Raw genomic sequence first — 9,962 nt, forward strand, 5'->3', positions numbered from 1 at the left:
GTCCACTCTCTCAGCAATACACCAACGTGAACATAAAAGCTCATATCTGTCCTTTATCGTCATTTTCCGCTTAACTGCGCAGCCTTCAGTCTTCGGGCTCCAGATGATGCAGCTGTACTGTGCAAGGCCAAAGTTTTGACCCTCTCATTTAGCTTAAGACACAGAATGCAGAGAAGAAATTCAATTGCATCTCAGGGAATTGATCCCTTTGTTCAGGGAAAAAGAATAATAATAAAAGTGTGGTCTAATAAGTCTTTCCCTCCTATTACTTGCCCAAAAAATGAGTTGGCTCCAAGTGTTTTATTTGCACTTGACGGCTGTCCATGGGAACTCTCAATGTGTGATCCAAAGAGGCATCGGTGCAAGTTAGGGCACCCATCGTGACTGCATAGACCAGTCAAAAAAAGGACAGAAGAAACTTATTCAATTCAATTCAGGTTTATTATTTATATAGCGCCAAATTACAACAAATGTCATCTCAAGGCACTTCAATGATACTGTCCAATTCAAGGCAATTGGAATTAAATTAATTGTATTAATACAATTACAATTGTTTGTAAATGAATTAAATTAATCCAATCAAATTAAATTAAAAATTAGTCCAATTCATACATACAGAGCCAAATCAAAAACATAATGTACATAATGTCATATGAGGAACTAAAGCGGGGAAAAAAGAGGGCAAATAAAGGTGTGACATAGGATGCCCCCCAGCAGTCTAGGCCTATAGCAGCTTAATTATGGGATGTTTCAGGGTCACCTGATCCTAGCTATAGGCTTTATCAAAAAGGAAAGTTTTAAGTCTGATCTTATAGTTAGAGAGGGTGTCTGCTTCCCGGACATTTCCTGGCAGCTGGTTCCACAGAGAGGGGCCTGATAACTGAAGGCTCTGCCTCCCATTCTACTTTTAGAAACTCTGGGAACCACAAGTAAACCTGCAGTTTGGGAGCGAAGTGCTCTGTTAGGAAAATATCTAACAATGAGATCTTTAAGATATGATGGAGCTCGGTCATTAAGAGCTTTATATGTCAGGGGAAAGAATCTTAAATTCTATTCTGAATTTAACAGGGAGCCAATGAAGAGAAGCTAAAACTGGAGAAATATGATCTCTCCTGTTAGTTCTCATCAAAACTCTGGCTGCAGCATTTTGGATCAGCTGGAGGCTTTTCAGAGAATATGTGGGACAGCCCAATAATGAAGAATTACTGTAGTCCAATCTTGAAGTAACAAATGCATGGACCAGTTTTTCTGCATCACTATGAGACAGAATGTTCCTGATTTTAACAATATTATGAAGATGAAAGAAGGCAGTCCTAGAAACCTGTTTTATATGTGCGTCAAATTAAAAAATTAATAAAAAATAACTAAGGTTCTTCACTGTAGAACTAGAGGCCAATGAAATACCATCTAGAGTAACTATATAGCTAGACCATTTCTCCCTTAAGCGCTCAGGTCCAAAGATAACGACTTCAGTTTTGTCTGAATTTAGAAGCAGACAGTTCTGAGTCATCCAGATCTTTATGTCTTTAAGACATGCTTGCAGTCTGACCAACCATTTGGTTTCATCTGGTTTTATAGATAAGTACAGCTGAGTATCATCAGCATAGCAATGGAAATTTATGCCATGCTGTCTAATAATGTTACCTAATGGAAGCATGTATAAAGTGAAAATAATCGGTCCAAGCACAGAACCTTGAGGAACTCCATGACTTACTGTGGTGTGCGAGGAAGATTCTTTGTTTACAAGAACAAACAGGAATCTATCAGAGAAATATGATTTAAACCAGCCTAATGCAGTTCTTTTAATCCCAATAACATGTTCAAGTCTCTGTGGCAGAATGCTGTGATCGATTGTATGAAATGCAGCACTGAGATCCAACAGGACAAGCACAGACACGAGTCCGCAGTCAGAGGCTAAGAGGAGATCATTGGTAACTTTCAGCAGTGCAGTTTCTGTGCTATGATGCACTCTGAATCCTGACTGAAACTCCTCAAACAGATTATTCCCGTGTAAATGATGTAAACCACTGTTAACACTGAAGAACATGAAACTAAGATAAGCTTATTGAGGAGTTATATGTAAATAAATGACTTCCTTTTAACATTATTCAGTTGCGTTTGGAAATGACTGGTTTGGTCTTTAACAATGCATTTTATATTAAAGCAATACTATGTAACGTCTCAAAAAGCCCACTATGGAGCTCCCCCTACAGGCTTGGAGGTAATGTACGGTTACACTGTCGTAAATACAACACCCTTTCGCTTTCACGTTTCACGTTTGTTGACGAACCGGCGAGGAGTCAGAAGGTGCAAGCTATGTCGACCGAGAAGGTAAGAGTAATCAAATGTACCTGGGAGCGCGAGAGGGGTCTATTTGTTTTTGCGGTAGGTGTGCCAGAAAGCAAGTCGAAGTACTTCCGCTCAGCTCCCGGGCCGGTCCAGCAAAGTTACATAGCGCAGTTATTCCAACTCAGACCCCCGAAGGGCATAGGAGACAGGCCAGCACCGGGTTTCGCCCGGGGCGTAAATCAGTGTCGGACCACCACTGTCTGTGCCTGTGTGTGTGTGAACGCCGTGCTCTCCAGAGAATGCGTTTGCATGCTTGCTTTGCAATGTTAACTGAGCTCCCATCTCCCCCCTCTGTCTCTTGAGGATGGGCTTAGGTCAGAGAGGGGTTGTGATGACAGATATCGTACAAGCTCGCGAGGAAGCAGCACATGCAGAGAATGTGACAGACTTGAAATATAATTCTTCTATAATTCTAATCTGTACCATTTTACACTGTCCCTTTACATATGTGTGATAGGCAGTTTCATAGCTTGGCGTGGCTTCTTATATATATATATATATGTATATATATATATATATATATATATATAATAGGGGGTCAGAATAAATCAGTCGCAATCAATTAGAATTGGCGCATCCCACGCTACGGCAACAACCATCCAATCAAGGAGCAGCAATTTCTGCCGGCCGGGATCTGAGCGCCAACGACACTCAGTGGGCACACGTTGGTGTCATGGTGTGTTATGGGAGGACCCAGGACACGGACGAGAAACAAAAAGTGACGTTAAAGGAATTATTTACAACGAAAAAACAAAAGGCGCAGCAAAGCTGGAGTAATGAAAAACTAAACTGAACATGAAATTAAGAAAATAACAAAACAGACTTAAATACTCGCGGATAGGACTGACGTGGAAAAACCAGGGACCAGGCAAAGGAGAGAGTCATAAAGGCGAGGAATGCAGACTAAGATTACAGATCAGGGGACAAGACAAGATCAAAGTATTAGTAGATTGATTGATAATGAAAATAATCCATACTTGGAGACAGCATTGGACAGTGAAAGAGAATGATTGCAAGTTATTAAGACGATATTGAGTTTCCAGATCGAACATTTATTTTTTTTTGTTACTTTGTTTATTGGTAGAGTTGTACAACATATACATTTTTATCATCATCATCAAAATATATATATATATAATATATATATATTTTTCCCTTTCCTTTCTTTTTCCTCTTTCCTTTTTTTTCCCTTCTTTCTCTTCCTCCAGTTCACAGTGTATGCCCATGCAAAACTACAGTTCTTTTCCATTATATTTCAACATACCACCATATAAACTTTTTTTTTTCCCACAAAGATACACAAATGACACTAGACAGTTGACGCATAGACAAACACATGAACATACAAGAAATGGGGCAGAGAGAGAGAGAGAGAAAGAAAGAGATAGAGAGAGAGAGAGGGGGGGGGGGGGGGACGACATGATATCATAGGAAAAAAAATAAATAAATAAATAAATTTAGTGGCGTACCTGTAGGTGTGTGTGTGAGTAGTGTAGGTGTTGTATTGAATAATATGTATGTGCCAATATAGTGAGTTGGTGTGTAGGGGTATGCATGAGCTTTGTGGACATCTTCATGAAAGATTTGGTAGCCTATATTGTTGTTCTGTTTTCAAGATATGGGCGCATTTTATTGCACAGATTGTCTGGATACATTTCCTTCCATTTTTCTGAGCAATTTCTAGAAATTAATATATTTTTTTCCATTTCCAGAACACTTTCTATTGTTTTATACCATAGCTGAACCTCTGGTTGTTTACTTTGTTTCCATAGTCTTGTAATTTGCTTTAGTGCAGTAAGTCTTAGAAGATGAAAAAGTTTACGGTATATTCTTTTTATCTTATTTGGTAGGTCGATGCCTAGTATGTTTACTGGTGTTAAAGGTTGTTTAAGATCAAAAATATATGTAATAGCTCGCCTTACCTCCTCCCAAAATGGTTTTATTAAAGAGCATGTAAGGAGTATGTGTGTATGCGTACCTTCTTCTCCGCATCCTCGCCAACAATTTATGTCAGCTCCTGAAATATGAGCACATTGTTTAGGCACCATAAATTATCTTTGGTTAATTTTCCAGCCAAACTCCTTCCAGCATTTTGAGTTGTTTTGAAATTATCTTTCCATGACTCTCTCCAGGAACTATCTGTAATATTTGTAAGTAATTCATTCTCCCATTTTTCTTAGCATTGCACTTTATTTTTGTCATTCTTTGTATCATTTTGTAGGCCTTCGCTAGACCACCTCCCTTTCTACTTTTGTTTCTATTTTCTAACAAAAATTAAAACATCATTTGTTTCCTTTTCAGCCTTTTGTTGAATATAGCTCCTAACCTGTAGATATTTGAAAAAGTGTTTTTGTAGTAAACCATATCTCTCTGCAAGAGTTTGAAATGAAACTACTATGTTTTCATCAAAAACTTGTGCAAAAACGGTCAATCCTGTGTTTGCCCAAGCGTCTAAAATGCTATCATCTTTTTGTCCTTTAAAATCTGGGTCATATCTCATTTTTCTTAGCTTTAAGCTTTCGCTGTGAATTTTTAAATTATGGCAAAATTGTCTCCAAGCCTTTATTGTGTTTCTGATACAAAATGTGAGTAGATATTGTTTTTGTGTCTCTTTTTTAAGGAAAGGTAAAGAGCCAAGTAACCCATTCGACAGTTCTTTCTCAATATTAATCCATTTTATTACAGATTATTCTCCCATCCAATTCATTATTGTTAGGATTTGTGCTGCGAAGTAGTACTTTTGTATATGTGGAACCCCTAAACCTCCCTCTTCTTTTGGTTGAGTTAATATCTCATATTGATCAAAGGTACAATTAAGGACATAAAAGCAAAGAACTGTCGCATTAGTTATATTTTATATTTCTTTTGAATTCCAGAAAAAGTGATATATCAAAAGCAGATACCTGTACAATCCCAGTTAAAAAGAGTTTTGAGCTGGACTACATAATTTGACCAAAAATATTTAGTTTGTTGAGAGATCGACTATTTTGTCTAATGGAAGGATGTTAGAGTTGACCTTTTTGTGGATGCAAGAACTGAGGGGGTCAGCACCCATTGTGGAAACTGAAAGCCTGAGGATTTATCTGCCTCCACTACAGTGATTTTGGAACGTTTGAGTTTGCAAATGTTATGGAAGTGTGGTTACCCATGTTGTGATTTGCCAGCGACTGGTAAACTGGAAAATGGAAAAACAAATCCTTTCGCGGCAGGTTTGCTTTTCGCCCACGTTGGCTATAGAAGTGTATTGATGGAGATTCGCGTGGTCAGTTAGCACTGTGAGGTCGCGGTGCTTCTTTTGTATCTTTAAGGACAGCTTTCCAACCAAGACAGGAGTTAATGAGAAGAGCGAGAGGATCTCACTGTGGCTGAAAAGGTTGAAATGTAGTGTTTTTTTGTGGTTATGTCACGCTGACTCAGATGCCTGCATGAAGTAGGACCTGTTGCGGTATTTAGGAATGGCATGTTTTCCCTTTCTAAGAGCTTGTGTAAAACGCAATAAAACAGCTGCAAAGAGAAATTGTAGAATGGAGCCTCAGTGGATGCTTTTCCATGCACACTTTATTTAAATCAGGTTCAGTGTTCTTACATTTTCTGGCTGAATATTTTGTCTGTCCACGATGAGACAACAATGATCCGATTCCAGGCACCAGCTGCTGTGGTGTCTGTGGATATTCATTTGGTCTGTGATTACTAGCCCTCTGGATCTATATTGTATCTGTTATTGCCTTCCTGTCTGTCCTTTTATGAGATCTTGACTTCACTTTTACCCTCTCAAACTGCTGGTTTTGTGCCTCATGTACCATCAGTCTGTATTGTAGGTGAGAGTCTGCGCTCTGTTTTTGCGTGTCAATCCTCTCATCCCTCCCATCCATGCAACATCTTAAGTAATGTCATAAACATAATCATATAAACAGGAAACCCTTTCTGGCTGAGCTCTAAGTTTTCCTATCCTTAAATGACCCAATGTCCATTACCCCTTGGGTGCGGGGTCGGCAGATTTTATTCTCACTGGGGTTAAGTTTCTGGATCATTTAAATCTTCTTGACATTGTGCATCAACAACACACACTTACCTGCTTGAGAATTTACACAGTTTGACAAGCTTGACTGTGTGCCATTGTATATTATTTGTTATAGTAATAGCTCTGTGTGGTCTCGGGATCACAGTTGGATGGTTAGCTTAGTTTAAATAGTGCAAATAACAGAATTTTTCCTCAATATTACTGTAGATCAACATTGTCTTTCTCAAGTAGTATTTACAGGAGGGACCGTTGCTTTACCTTTGTCTTTAAAATAATTTGAAATGAGGCATCATGCAAGCCCAGTTTTCTTCAGGTCTGGATTGTTATACTGAAATGTTCCTCATGTGCTGAGGTCCTGGAGACTGTTAGACAGTATTTATTCTGTACAATGTCAGACATTCATGGTTCCATCTGTAAATATCATCTCTCCAATGGCTTTCACACCCATCCAGCCCCATACTCTATCACCACACTCTCACTTCTGTCCTCCATCACTCAGTGGAGTTACACGGCACTGAAAGGATCTGATTATTGGCTAAATTACAATAAGATTGAGTTATTAAATGCATGTAGACACCTTAATCTGACAAGAAATTGTGTCGAATCGAGTTACTCGCTATCGGATTAAGACCCCGAGATAACTCGGTTGAAAGTCAAAGTAAACGTGCTTGTAGACGGGTGAAGCACGTGGTGAATTGGACTTTGCGTTCTGCGCATTCTATTAGCAATAGTTGAAATGGGTACAGCGCCACCTATTGTATCGGAGTATGACATGCTTTGTGCCTCTGATCCGATTCATTCACCACCATATATCCAAGGATAATTACCCTTGCTCAACTCATTCTTATTGTAATTTAGCCAATTATCTGATCCTTTCAGTGCCATGTAACCCCACTGAGTGTTGGAACTGAAGGGGTTCAAAATAAACTTTTTTCCCACTAGACCAGTAAAAAAAATAATTGTTAGTACCACTGAAACTAATGTCAATGCAGGACATTTATTATTATTTTTCCATCTCAACTGCAAGTAGGAGGAAGAAAGGTCCAATTTAAACATCAATCTTCCCTTTTTTTTGATAAAGGCTCACATACTGAAGTAGAACTTAAAGAAAAGTATGATTACATTTTTTTTTAAAGGAAACAGCAAAGTTTAAGAATCCCTTACCTTAAAAAAATCATTTTTGTATGTTTTTCAGTACTACAGAAGAGAGAAAGAAAATGGCTATATGAATGTATGAATGATTAACTTGCTTTGTTCTCCTTTATGGAACGTAACCGTCACAGAAGTGTGAGGTGTGAACCTTTCCTGGCTCTATGATTAAATTACAATTAACCTGTCAAAACTGTTAAAACTCCAGTGCATCTGAAGATGCTCCCCAGTGTCTTGCATCCTTATATTATGACACATAAAGTTACTTCAAATCTTTGCTATCCCATGCGATACCACCCAAGATATCAGAGTACCATTATCAAATGCTAATTGGATAGTAAAGCAACAGCTGAATGCAATGAAATGATTTAACTGAGGGACTTTATTGTTCTTCTGAAGGTAGAAAATCCTCTATTTACATTTGAGGAGGCTAGAAACTCTGTTATGTTCTGTCACTGTATCAATGCACGTCATTATGGAGAAATTCATATATGCAAAGACATACACATACCATGCCTTTTTCTTTTTAATTTCTACAATATATCTATAGTTTATTCATATATTATATACACAAAGGAATAAAAGCCACAAAAAAAGGCTCTTTTAGTGTTAGTAAATACCCAGCAAGGCTTCTTTCAATAAAATCTTCTATTTTTTTTGTTGCATTTTCTTGAGCCATGTGCCCCTCAACAGAACCAACATGTTCTTTAGTAGGAAAGACATTTTCCCAGAGGGTTCATGAGATGATTGCAGCTGGCCTGTTTATTGTATCACTCCACTTACTTGGAGCAAGAGGAAATCCTCCGCAGGCTGGAAGTGCTGTAATATACTTATGTGTTGTCTTGAAAGATTAGATAACAAAGCGATAAATCATTAAATTTGCTCATTAGAGTAACCTGAAAGGTAAGCAGCTGCCTGTCCTAATTCAAGCTTCAATGGAACTGATAAAAGCAGTCACAAATGAACCCGTATAAGTGCCTTTGTAGCATCTTTGTTCTAATGAATCCTCCGGATATGTTGGCCTCTATTATCAGATGTAACTGACAGCTGAATTTAGGTCCTGTGTATGCAACCTGTCAAAGAACTTGTTGTGAGACTAAACACTTTTTGACATATGCCTTTCAAGCGGTACATACATATGCCAGGAGAACGGCACTTGTCTGACTGCAGTGTGCCAAGTGTAAAGTTTGGTGGAGGGGGGGATTATGGTGTGGGGTTGTTTTTCAGGACCTGGGCTTGGCCCCTTAGTTCCAGTGAAAGGAACTCTGAATGCTTCAGCACACCAAGAGATTTTGGACAATTTCATGCTCCCAACTGTGTGGAAACAGTTTGGGGATGGCCCCTTCCTGTTCCAACATGACTGCAGCACCAGTGCACAAAGCAAGGTCCATAAAGACATGGATGAGCCAGTTTGGTGTGGAAGAACTTGACTGTCCTGCACAGAGTCCTGACCTCAACCCGATAGAACACCTTTGGGATGGATTAGAGCGGAGACTGCGAGCCAGGCCTTCTCGTCAAACATCAGTGCTTGACCTCACAATCCCCACAAACACACTCTTAAACCTTGAGGAAAGCTTGCCCAGAAGAGTTGAAGCTGTTGTAGCTGCAAAGGGTCGGCCGACGACATATTAAACCCTATGGATTAAGAACGGGATGTCAGGCAGATGTAAAGGGAGAGTAAAGGCAGATGAGCGAATACTTTTGGCAATACAGTGTATGTGTAAGGGCAAGCCAACATCCCAAAATGCAACCACTCTAATCAAACGATGCAGTCATCACTTGGCTGATTTTGATGAAAGTACAGTGATGTGGCACTGATTGGCTTCTGTCTGGCATTTGTAATTTACCAAAGAGGAGCAGCGAGTTAATGAGGAGGTCTTGTTTTAGGATGACAAGGTGTAACTGTGATGTGAAAAGGGCTTACAATACAACCAAGTAACAAAAACAAGCTGCAAAGAAATTCAGCTTCTGGAAAATGAGCCTGCACGAGATGGGCTTGAGGGATTTGCTCAGGGACACAACCAGTTTACAGCAGTTTAGGTTAAGCGCAAATTGACACGAACCAAAACAAAAACAACAACAAAAAAAAGCGTCAACAAATAGACGCTTGAGTTTATAGGTCCCATTGTTGTTCCAGCTAAAGGCTCAACGAATCCAATGAGCCCAAGAAATGTGTTAAAGAGCAAAGAAGGCCATAAGCTTGACTAAGAAGCAACTCAACATCACAGCATTTGTTTCTTTGCTTGCGCGAAGACTAATATTACTTAATTGGAAATCAAATATCCCACCCATTGCAGCACAATTTTATTTTTTTTTAAACCTGGACCTTATTTCTGGCATAAAATACGTTCATCTACTCACCCATAACAGTTTGGTGAAAGTCGGCGTCCCTCGGACGCTATTTAGATCACTCGAGATCTGCGTATGTCCATATAACGGAAGA

Source organism: Odontesthes bonariensis, chromosome 11 (genome assembly GCF_027942865.1).
Source record: "Odontesthes bonariensis isolate fOdoBon6 chromosome 11, fOdoBon6.hap1, whole genome shotgun sequence".
In the NCBI taxonomy this organism is placed as follows: Eukaryota; Metazoa; Chordata; class Actinopteri; order Atheriniformes; family Atherinopsidae; genus Odontesthes; species Odontesthes bonariensis.